This window comes from Halichoerus grypus, chromosome 8 (assembly GCF_964656455.1).
Source record: "Halichoerus grypus chromosome 8, mHalGry1.hap1.1, whole genome shotgun sequence".
Classification (NCBI taxonomy): Eukaryota; Metazoa; Chordata; class Mammalia; order Carnivora; family Phocidae; genus Halichoerus; species Halichoerus grypus.
Genome location: NC_135719.1, coordinates 110,401,426 through 110,413,624, shown reverse-complemented (window position 1 = coordinate 110,413,624; position 12,199 = coordinate 110,401,426). Strand labels below are relative to the sequence as shown.

The 12,199-nt window shown below is 38.9% G+C and overlaps 1 long non-coding RNA gene across 1 annotated transcript; it reads left to right on the top strand.

Annotated features, from left to right (window-relative positions):
- The first annotated feature begins 902 nt into the window (after positions 1 to 902).
- Positions 903 to 11,575, top strand: LOC144382783 (uncharacterized). Its single transcript, XR_013450184.1, has 4 exons — positions 903 to 1,165; positions 3,200 to 3,303; positions 4,926 to 5,031; positions 11,446 to 11,575. It is a non-coding gene; the product is annotated as an uncharacterized LOC144382783 (long non-coding RNA).
- Positions 11,576 to 12,199: the final 624 nt, after the last annotated feature.

Below are 12,199 nucleotides of genomic sequence, written 5' to 3'. Positions count from 1 at the left end.
TTCGAGGGACATGTGGCCGCCCCAGGTACTGCAGCCTGTCTAGCTTCCCCGGACCCTGGCAAGGAAATGCTTGCACTGCCTCACAGTCTTCAAGATAACAAAAAGTAACCCCCTCCTGGGTCACCTTTCCCAAATGCCCCCTAGGTGGGGTGCTGTCCCCAGTAATGAACACCAGTTAGAGAAAGGATTGACGATTGCGGAGGGGAGAGGCAGAGAATGGCCCTTGAGTTTGGGAGCACAGGTGGGAAGCTGCTGCTTTTATCTAAGGGAAGAATGACTGGCGAATCAACTGGAAGTTTGGGGGGGGAGGGTGTAGCAAAGAAGGAGTCAAGTGGAACTATTCAAATAGGGAATACAGGAGTAGGATTTTACTACAGAATCAATGAATTCCATTCACTGAGCTTGCGATTTCTGTAGGAGATCTAAGAGGTACTGTCTGCTAGGCTGTGGAAGTGTGTGTGTGGTATTCCAAGGTCTAAGGTGGATCCAGAAATTTGGGAATGCACAGCATATCACCTACAAATTATAGAAGTCATGGGACTGGGTGAGATCGCTCACAGGGAGACTGCAGAATAAGAGGTAATATTGTCCATAAATACAGCCCTGGAGAACACCAACTTTTATGAGATGCCCAGCCTCCATCATGGAGCGGTAAAGCAGTTTCCAGAAAGAAAGTGGGGAATCCAGGAGAAAGTAGTATAATAAAAGGTATGGGAGAGAGGTGCACGGGGCCAACTCTGCAGAGACAAACTTAACAGAGAGAAATTCTACAGAGAAGATAAACAAGATAAGAGTTGAACAAATAAAGGTCCAATCAGAAGATCCCCGGTGGCCTGACTGACCACAGTTTCGCTGCAGTGCTGGGTGTGGAAGCCTGCTTAGCGTTGATGAGGAAATGCAGACAAACTGTGCAAGGTATGCAGACCACTCTGTCAAGGGTCATGGCTGTGAAGGAGTGTAAGATCCTATTCACCTTTTTTTTTTTATTTAATTTTTTTTTAAGTAATCTCTACATCCAATGTGGGGCTTGAATTCACAAAGCCAAGATCAAGAGCTGTATGCTCCACCAACTGAGCCACCCAATCCTATTCACCTGTAAGGCCCTCCTCATATGAGGTCTCTGAAGTTTCTCTTCCCTTCTGTATTTCTCAAGCTGCTCTTGTGGGTAAGTAACAGAAAAGTGAACTCAAACTGGCTTAAAAAGTAAAATCTAGTAGTGGCCTAAAGGCTACTGGAAGAAGTTCAGTATGGACTTCAGGCATAGTTTGATCAGGGCTTTGGATCCAATTCTCTCAGTTCTTTCCTTTTATGACTTCCCTATTTTATTTATTTAAAAATATGTATTGGGCAGGAGTGCCTGGGTAGCTCAGTCGGTTGACTCTCAGACTCCTGATTTCGGCTGAGGTCATGATCTCGGGGTCCTGGGATTGAGCCCCGCATCGGGCTCTGTGCTCATCGAGGAGTCTGCTTGAGAATTCTCTCTTTCTCTCTCCCTCTGCCCTTCCCCCCACTTGCGTGCTTGTTCTCTCTCTTTGTCTCTCTCTAAAATAAATAAATAGATTTTTAAAATATATTTATTGGGCACCTACAGCATTCCAGGAACTTTCTCTGTTCTTGGGATACAAGAGTAAGCAAAACTAATTAAAGATCCCTGCCCCTGTGGAGCATACGTTCAAATGGGAGAAGATACATATTTTTTTAAATGTATATATATTTTTTATATTTATATATTTATTTATATTTTATATACATAAATTTTACACGTATATAAGTCATATAGTATGTTAAATGATGATGAAGCCTATGGAGAAAGAAAAACATAGTGCGGGCTGAGGAGGATTGGGAGTGCAGGAAGGGGTGGGTTGTAGTTTATGTAGGTGTTCAGGGAGCCTTCATCAAGAAAATGGCATTTGCGCAAAAGACACGAGGTTGTAAGAGACATGTGGATGGCTTAAGGAAGAGTGTTCTGGGCAGAAGAAACAACCAGCACAAAGGTCCTGAGCAGGAATATTCCCAGCATGTTTAAACAGCATTAGGAGGCCAGGATAGCTGGAGTGGAGTGAGTAAGGGATCAGCAGTTGCATATTAGATCATGGAAGTAACAGAGTAACAGAGGGCTTTGGTTTTTTATCTGCAGGGCTTTGAGTCAAAGAGTAAATGATCCAACTCGTTTAAGAGGATCTCTGTGGCTGCTGTGTTGAAAGTAGACTGTAAGGGAGTGAGAATGGAATCTAGGAAACCAGTTAGTAGACTCAAAGAGTCACAAAGGGAAAGACCTGAGAGAATTGGATCCAAAGCCCTGATCAAACTATGCCTGAAGTCCATGCTGAACTTTTAAGAGTCTATTAAAATAATGCAGGCAAGAGATAATACGGCTGGACCAGGGTGGTAGCAGGGGAAGTGATGAGACATGGTGGGATTCTGGAAAGAGTCTGAATGTAGGGCTAACAGGATTTCCTGACAGATAGGATGTGAGAGACGATGGAAGAGTCAAGAATGTCTTCAAGATTTTTGGCCTAGGCAGGTTTGGGGAGGAGGATCCAGGCTTAGGTTTTGGACGTGTGGAATTTTATAAGTCTGTCGGACACCCAGGTGAAGATGTTGAGCAGGCAGAGGGATCTGAGTCTACATTTGGGAGAGAAGTCTAGACTAGCAAGATACATTTCAGAATTGTTGGCATACAGATAATATTTAAAGCCATACAATTGGATGAATCACCAAGGAGGCCAAAGTAGGTAGAGAAGAGAAGACCAAATGGAGCCACAGGGCCTTCAAAACCAAGAGGTCTGAGAGAAGAAGGGAAGAACAAAGGAGACTCAAGATAGAAAGAAAATGGAAGGAAAGGTGGAATTTTCAAACAAAAGTCCTAGGTTTCCTTCTGAGAGGATCAGTTTAGGTTCCTTGAACAGGTCCTTACAGCCAATGAAAATAAGAGTCCATTTTTGACCTAATCACCTGAACGGGCTCTTGGAGTGGGTCATACTTGTGAAGGCTCATCCCTAGCACCAAAGTGGGGAACAATCCCTTACAATCCCACCCAAAGGAAAAACTGAATATTTGGAAGCAGCCAACAAAGTGAATCTATGACCTTTCCACACATTCTCCAAGAGGAATTGATAATTTGCTCAGAGCCTTTCATTCATAGTGATAATTTTAGAGTTATCACAGTTGGCTGTCTTATTTACCAATTTCTTCTCAGATCGTTAGCTGCTTGAAGAGGAACCATGTGGTATTCATCTTTGAACCCCAGGGCCTAGCCTAAGTGAATACGTGTTGAAGCAAGTTAACCGTGAACATGTAAAGGTATGTCGATTTTTGGTCTTTCTGTGAGGCCTCCTGTGTGATCTAAAGCCTTAAAAAGAAAAAATTTTAAACTTAGAATAGCTTGATCCATCTGTTACATAACCACATGGACCTTCACCTGGTTAGACTGCTTTTATGAAGCTATTTCTTAATGAGTGTAGCTGCAAGAACAATTAGTTCGTAAATAGCTTTGAGACTAAGACATCTAAAATAAATTTTTGGTAATTGAATTCATGGAGCTAACAGCTGAGAGTTCATGAAAAGTGGCTAAAATCCTATAAATTCATTTTATATATATGTATTTTATATATATGTATTTTATATATATATAGAGAGAGAGAGAGAGAGTTTATGAGTACTAATTAAAACTCAAATGATTGGGGTGCCTGGGTGGCTCAGTTGTTAAGCATCTGCCTTCGGCTCAGGTCATGATCCCAGGGTCCTGGGATGGAGTCCCATGTCAGGCTCTCTGCTCCGCAGGGAGGCTGCTTCTCCCCCTCCCACTGCCCCCGCTTGTGTTTCCTCTCTTGCTGTGTCTCTCTCTGTCAAATAAATAAATAAAATCTTAAAAAAAATAAAAAATAAAACTCAAATGATAACATAGTTGGCCAAAGACAGAATAGTGCACAAAGAAAGTAAAATCCTTAAAAGGAAATCAAGTAGGTAGGCATATGTTCTGCTATGTAAGGTTTTTTCTCTATGCAGTTATGACTTTTTGTTGGATGTGATTTGTCCCATAGCATATCTGAATCTATACAGTGAATGATATTATTACAGAATTCTAATGAATTCTGTGCTTGGCCACAGTAAAGCAACATAGACTTTCGTAGAAGAGAGTAAAGAAGCCAAAATATTTTTCTGCCCAGCATTTGAGTGAAAAAAAAAAAAAGAATGACAAAATGTAAACATCCAAAATATTATAAAGTATATTATATTCATTCAATCTATCATGGACTTAACACTTTTTTGGGAAGGTTTTCCATTGTTACCTCCTCCCATAGACATTATCAGGATATATCTGTCTACATGGGCATTTTCAGAAATTTAAGCATTAATATAACTTCTTTAAATTAAAAAAGATTCCAAAGGTTTACTTGTTTTCTTGTTTGTTTTTAGAAGATAATGGGAGGACACTGAAATAGTCCCTTTGAATAATGAAGGCATTTGATGCAACAAAATATTTGATCCTTATCAAATAAGTTGTCAGTATTTAAAATTTCCTTTTGAAGGCAAATTCTTTAGTTCTTATGAAAAGCATTGATCATAAGGATTAAGACAAAGAAATGCCAGTCACTGCTACGGAATTTGTCAGCTCAACCTGTTCAGGGTGCACGACAGTTCTTGGAATTACTGAGCAAGTTACCAATTTTGTTAGACTAGACTCTCTTCACAGTGAAATAAAAAAGAAGGCGCATCTGAAAAACCAGATAGTGTAATGAATAAGACATTTGGTAAATAAGAGCAATTAAAAGTCAAAAACAGCTCACATCTGAAAAAACAGATAATAGAGCAGGTAAGACATTCGGTAAATATAACCAAATAATGATGTTGCAAACCTCAACCTGAATCAGCTACCCAGGGTGCAACTCTCCATCGAGTGATTCCTTTCCCCCCTTTACTAGGTCCATCTAGAGTCTTGAAAAATCGAGGTAAACTCCAAAGGTCACAATGAAGTTGCCTTGTGGTATTCTGCCTGGGGTGAAACTAGAAATGCAGTGAGATGAGCAGGTATGTGTACTTTGGGGTTCGTGTTAGAGGGAAATGGATGGACCTCCCCCCAGCAGCTCTGAGGTGGGGTCCCAGTAAAGTAGAAATGAGCTGGCCAGGAGTTTCAACGGAGAGAGGGCAAGGCGGGTGCAATGGGAAAGCTTGTGTTCTCCCACGCAGTACTCTCTCTCCCTGTTTGGTAGTGGTGATGGGGGCTCCGTCGTACGTTGTAATTCTCTGCTCACTTGCAGGGCTATCAGATCGCTTCTCTTTTTGCCCTTGAAAATGGCATTAAATGATTCTATGTGTGTGCATTTGAGAAAGCCAGCGCAATATCCTATTAATCCGCTGAGCCACTTGAACAACTTGAAAATGATCAGAGCATGGTTGATGACTGTGTTGGTCAGGCTGCGAGCACTTTACAGAAGGCCATGGGAGTCGTTCCATTTAAGGGATCTTCCCTTCTGTGGTCACCCAGACCTCCTCTGCCCAACAGCTCGGCGGCCTCCACGTGGCCCATTGTGGCCATCCTTCCAGGACACGGGGTCAGTTTGGGGGCGGGGCGGGGGGAGATCGTTGCCTTCTTCTCCCTCCAGGGAGCAACTTCTCTTCATAAGGATTCTTTTTCCCAGCAAGCAAAGATGACCTGGAAATTTGATAGTGCCAGAGTTACAAACTAGACTTTCTCAAGAGAGAAATCTTACCTTATAGAAACTAGCTTTTATCCTGCTGAGAAACTGTACTGTGCTGTGGGGATTGTCTCTTATTAGAGCCGCAAGAGCGGAGGGAAGCATGGAGGGCTATCTTCCGCACACCAAAAAGGCTGCTGGAATCGCGGATGACCCTGAAAAGAAACTGCAGTGTTACTTAGGGGGGAGGTGGGGAAAGACAAAAAAATGTCAACATGGGCCAGTTCCCAGTGCAGACTGAGCTTGAATACTCTTAAACATACCAGGAGAAAAGTTCTCAAGGTTTCGAAACTCCTAGGTGATGGTGGAGTTCTTGGCTAACTTCCTAGAGCATTATTTGGCATTATAAATGTCTTTCAAGTCCATGCAATCCCATAATGACAAAAAAATGGTTATGGGGATTTTAGTATTTAAGCTGCAGGGGAACTAAAGCCTTTATCTCAATGAAAACAAACTTTTATCATATAGAATATGTTAGAGGAGATCGAGAAGTAATTTTATAACAGAAAGGTGTTGAATCAGTTCAATAACATTCACTGAGCGCTTTCCGTGCTCCGGGCACTGTAGACGGGGTGGGATTAGGTAGTGACTGCAAGCACGGTCCCTACCCTCAGGACACTTATACTCTAGTGGGCAGGACGGGTGCAGAGCAAGTGTGACGAGCTAGCCCTGCCTAACAAATGTCAGGTTCGAGTTTATAGTTTCCCAACTCAGAGGTAACTAAGGACATCTCTTTGTAGGATTTAGTATACTGGAGAGAATGTATCCTTAAAACTACGATTCCTTCTTTCCTGCTAAACTGCCCTTTAGGCATGCAGGTAGTTGGATGACCTTTATTTCTTCTTAGGGAAGCTGAAGGTCTCAGTCATTCTTATGCAATACTTTACAGCAGACTTGGGCTGTGTCTTAAGAGGCTGTTGTTTTCCTTTTTGGCTTTTCAGACATATTTATTCCCACATCTTTCCCATATCTGTTTGTTTTTTTAAGTTTTATTTATTTAAGTAATCTCTACACCCAGCAATGGGCTTGAACTCACAACCAAGAGTCGCATGCTCCCCCTACTGAGCCAAATCTGTTTTTACTCTATGATTTTCTTTGTCTTTTTTGAAAAATATGTATAAAAATATGCAGGTTAAACTAGGAATTCCCAAATATCTGATTGTGCCAGCCAGAGATATAAGCTCTAAATTTCTAAGTAATGATAAATGTTCACATTGGCAAACTCGGGCAATGTCTTTTTGTACCAAAACTATAAGCAGAAACATTTCTTTCTTCTGCTGAAAGTCTGACTTTTAAAGATCTATTTTTTAATTTTAATTACAGATATTTTCAAATATACACAAAAGTGGAGAGGACAGTCTATGAACTCCAGCGCAGTCATCACTGAGCTTCAGTAATTTCGTCAATTTTATTTCATCAATATAGCTTCCTCCACCACACACAGATGCTTTTTTTTTCTTCCTGGAGTGTTTATTTATTTATTTATTTTTAAGTAATCTCTACACTTAATGTGGGGCTCGAACTCACAACCCCGTGATGAAGAGTTGCATGCTTTACCAACTGCCAGGCACCCTACATTCTGGAGTACAGACATTATGTAATGTTACAAATACTTCAGTATTCACATCTAACAGATAAGGATACTTTAAATGTCACATACCATTGCTACAACGAACAAAATTAACAAAAATTCTTTGGTGTCAGGTCACACGACCCATAATCAAGTTCCCCTGACTGATCGAAAAAATGTCTTTTTATTATTTGTTCAAATCAGGATCCAAAAATGACCATACGTCATACTTCGTTGTTTTATTTCTCATTTTTTTTTGCATCCATAATGCATCCCTTCCTCTTTTATTCTTACCATTTAAATTTTGAAAAGACCAGATCATTTAACTTGTTGATTTTCCCACATTCTGGATTTGGCTATTAGAATTCTTCCTGGCATTGTTCTGCTTATTCTTCTATCCCGCTGTAGCTTCTGTAAAGAAGTAAGTCTATAAACTCAATTGGAATTAGGTTCATCCTTTCCTTTCTCCCTCCCTCCCTCCCTCTCCTTCCTACCTTCCTTCCTTCCTCCCTCCCTCTGTCCCTCCCTTCCTTCCTTCCTAGGCAAGATTATTTTGGGGTGGTATATTTAATTAACATCACGAGATACTTAGTATCTACTTGTCCCCCTTTTTGTGATGGTAAGGTTAATCTGAGGGCCTCAGTTTTCTCAAACAGATAGGTCCGTCTTTATCAAGCTTTAGAATGAAAGTTATATTAGCATCATGAAACAAATTGGGGGGATTTTTACCTTTTATTATGATCTAGAATAGTGAAAATGATATAGTTTTAAAGATTAGGTTGAACTCAGCTATGAAATCATGTGAATTTTTTTTAAATGATAGAGCTTCAGCTGTAAAATCATCTGATGGTTTTTTAAATTTTTTTTAATGTTTTATTTATTCATGAGAGTCAGAGAGAGAGATAGAGAGAGGCAGCGGCAGAGGGAGAAGCAGGCTCCCCGCTGAGCAGGGAGCCCGATGCGGCCCTCGATCCCAGGACTCTGGGATTGTGACCTGAGCCAAAGGCAGAGGCTTAACCATCTGAGCCACCCAGGCGCCCCCTGATGGTTTTTTTAAAAAAGAACTAGTAGATCTTCAATCACCTTTGTAATCTTATGGTGATTATTCTTTTCAAGTTTTTCATTTCTTCTTGGGTTAGTTTTATAATTTATTTTGTTGGTAAATCATCCATTTCTTCCAGGTTATCAAACTGTCGTCATAGGGTTTCCCAATGTACATTTGTATAATTATTTTCATCTCTTTTATATTTGTGATTATGAATTTATTCTTAATCTTACATATTTCTGCTCTATATCATTTTTTTATTCCAGTATTAATTTATTGATATTATTGCTGTTTTCATAACATCATTTTTTTCTTTTTTCCTTCTTTTTTGTGTTTTCTAGTTTATCAATTTTATGTCTTGTCTTTTTTAATACCTACTGCATACTTCCTTTGATTTGTTTTCTTTTTTTTTCTTTTTAAAGATTTTATTTATTTATTTGACAGAGAGATAGAGAGAACAAGTAGGCAGAGAGGCAGGCAGAGGGAGAGGGAGAAGTAGGCTCCCCGCCGAGCAGGGAGCCTGATGTGGGGCTCGATCCCAGGACCCTGGGATCATGACCTGAGCCGAAGGCAGCCACTTAACCAACTGAGCCACCCAGGCGCCCCTGTTTTATTTTTCTTTTACTAGTTTTCAGATGAATATATTAATTTGCCAGGGCTGGTATAACAAAATACCATAGAGTGGGTGGCTTAACCAGCAGGAATGTACTTTCTTACTTTCTCAGTTCTGGAGACTTGAAGTCCAAGGTCAAGGTGTTGGCAGGTTTGATTTCTTCTGAGGCCTCTCTCCTTGGCTTTTCTCCAAGGCCTCATGTGGTCTTTTTCCAGGTGCATGGCTCCCTTGAGTCTCTTTGTATGTCCAATTTTCTTCTGCTTATAAGGACACCAGTTATATTGGATTAGAACCCACCCATAGGACCTCAGTGTATCCTAATTACCTCTCTAAAGAGGCTATCTCCAAATATAGTCACATTCTGAAGAACCGTGGTTAGGACTGTAACATATGAATTTTGGGTGGATTTAATTCAGGCCATAACAATGAGTTTAAATTACTTTATTTTCAATTTTCTTCAAACATGAAGGAATTTGAGGCTGTGCATTTTTCTCTGAATACAATTAAGCTGTTTTAATATAAAGTATTTCATGTGAATTATTTTTTTTCATGCTTTCTAGATAGCATGTAATGTCATTTTTACATTTCTTTGACTCAGAGGTTATTTAGGAAAGTGTTTCTTAACTTCCAAAATATTAAGATGATTTTAGTCATTAGTTTGTTATTTATTTGTCATTTTCTTGTGAGTACTCTACCCGAGTTTTAAGGATCTTTTTCTAGTCAAATATATCTCAAATTTTTGCACATTTTATAGTCATAAAAAATGCACACTCTGTATTGGTAGGATACCAATGTAATGTAATTTTATTAGTCTGCTTTATTGCTTATATTATTTAATTTCTCTATGTCCTTACTTATCCTTTCGTGTATCTTGCTACTTCTAAAAGTGACTTTTTTTTTAAATTGCAACTGTAACAATGAACTATTACTCAACCTCAGAAGGAAGGAAATTCTGACATATGTTACAACATGGATGAACTAAGTGAAATAAGCCAGGAGAAGGAGGGGAAGGAGGGGAAGGAGGGGAAGGAGGGGGAGGAAGAGGAAGTTTTATTATCAAGTTCCCACAATGGTAAGCTTTTTATTAAAGGGACTATGCCCAAATTTCAGAACTCGTTTATGCTCTGAATAACACTGGTGGTCATTTGCCTTCTTGTTCATTTAGTGTATCTGGCTATGACTCTAGATAAAGAAATGGATTGCCCACGTAATGCAGGGTAATAAGAAGAACATTATTAAAAAGTCCAGGAGCGCAGTCTAGATTTTGTTTTCTCTTTAGGAGTTGCAGATTTTGCCTAAGAACCTAAAATTAAACATATTAGCTTTCTACATGAGAGCTTAAATGGAATATTGAAAAAAAATTTTTTTTATCTTAGAGCTTTAAAATAGCTATAAAAATACTGGTTTTCCCATTGCTGAAAAAAATTATATTATTAAAAGTTATTTGGAAAGAATCTCTCAGACTTTGTGCAATTTTAATGTAATGAATAGAAAATTAAATATAATTTTGCACTGCAATTGACTTTGACAATGAATAAGATATATTTTACCCCATAATGTGTTTATTGAGTTTTTTATTTCTGTTTCTTGTGCTGATTGACTAGTCTTTCTATTTTGAGGGAATTTAATATTTAAAGAAATATATGGATATACTCTAGTCTTTAGATTATATTCCATGAAAAAATATGTACAGTAGAATTTAGAAATCCAGAGGAGATAATGCCAGTAGCCAGGCTAATTTTAATTCATAAGTTTGCAGACCTTATGTGGTTCCTAAGATTTTGGGAAAGCTTAAAGCAAGCCAACATGAAGAAACAGGTGTTGGATTGTGCACTCTAGGGACCCTATTGTCTGGTATATTAGGAAATGCTTTGTTACTAGTATCATGTTTAAGTGAACATTTATTTCAGCAAAGATTTAGATTGGGGTTCTGGAAAGTTTTCAATAAAGAGCAAAACAGTATATACTTTAGGCTTTGTAGGGCCATATGATCTTTTTTGCAACTACTGAACTCTGTCATTGTGCTGGAAAAGCAGCCATAGACAATACATAAATAAATGAGCATGGCTGTGTTCCAATAAAACTTTATTTATAAAAACAGGGAGCAGACCGGATTTGCCCCCCACCCCATAGTTTGCTAATCCCTGGAAGAGGTGATCATTTGTCAATGACTAAAATCCAAGAAGTCGATTTGGGGGGTTTTCTCTTCCTACCATGAAAATTTTAATAACCTTTCCAGTCCACCTCTTCAACAGCTTAATGCTTTTAATTTATGTCTAGGATAAAATAAGTTTAGACTTCTTTCAGCAGCCATGTAAAAATGTACTGACTCTGGTCTTACAATGTTTGGAAATGTATACAAAAGTTTTACTACCACTAATTTGAAATTCTCCAAATGCTGACACCACACGACGTAAGCACTGCTTCTTTCTCTAAGGGCTGAGTTTTATCTCCATAAGGCCCCAATTTTAAGTTCCTAAGCTTTATTAATTCCAATCTCTTCCTTTTGTTTCCCCAGGTCTGGTCGTGGTCACTGCTTCCTGCAGCTGCTATGTCCACGAGAGCATATAGTTCTCACTCTTTCTCTCTCACGCTTAGCCTGTTTAATTACCAAATTAATAATTTTGTATAGCTAACAATTCTTTGAATTAAATTCTCCCTGTTCAAAGACTGATGTGGTTTGTCTCCTAAGTGGACCCTGACTGATACATCTGAAATGAAACTCAATTCAGGTATTAGAAAATTATTTTTTTTTAAAGATTTTATTTATTTATTGGTCAGAGAGATAGAGAAAGAGAGCACAAGCAGGAGGAGTGGCAGGGGCAGAGGGAGAAGCAGGCTCCCCGCTGAGCAGGGAGCCTGACGTGGGACTCGATCCCAGGACACTGAGACGCTTAACGGTCTGAGCCACCCAGGCATGCCAGGTATTAGAAAATTATTAAGTATTTTTGGAACAACTTGGATATATGAATCTACTCTTTCAACTATAAATTTTGTGAAAGCTAAATACAGATCAAATATTCCCAATTAAATTAGTGGCCAAATTGAGGTGCATTATAAATATGAAAAGAATATAAAATATGTCCTCAATAATTTTATGGTGATTACATGTTAAAATGACAAAAATTTAAATACATTAGGTTAAATAAAATATACTGTTAAAATTACTTTCATCTGTTTCCTTTTACTTTTTTAAACGTGACTACTGGAAAATTTTAAATTTATTATTTGGCTTTCTTTTATTTCAGTTGGACAGTGCTGTCCCAGACTTT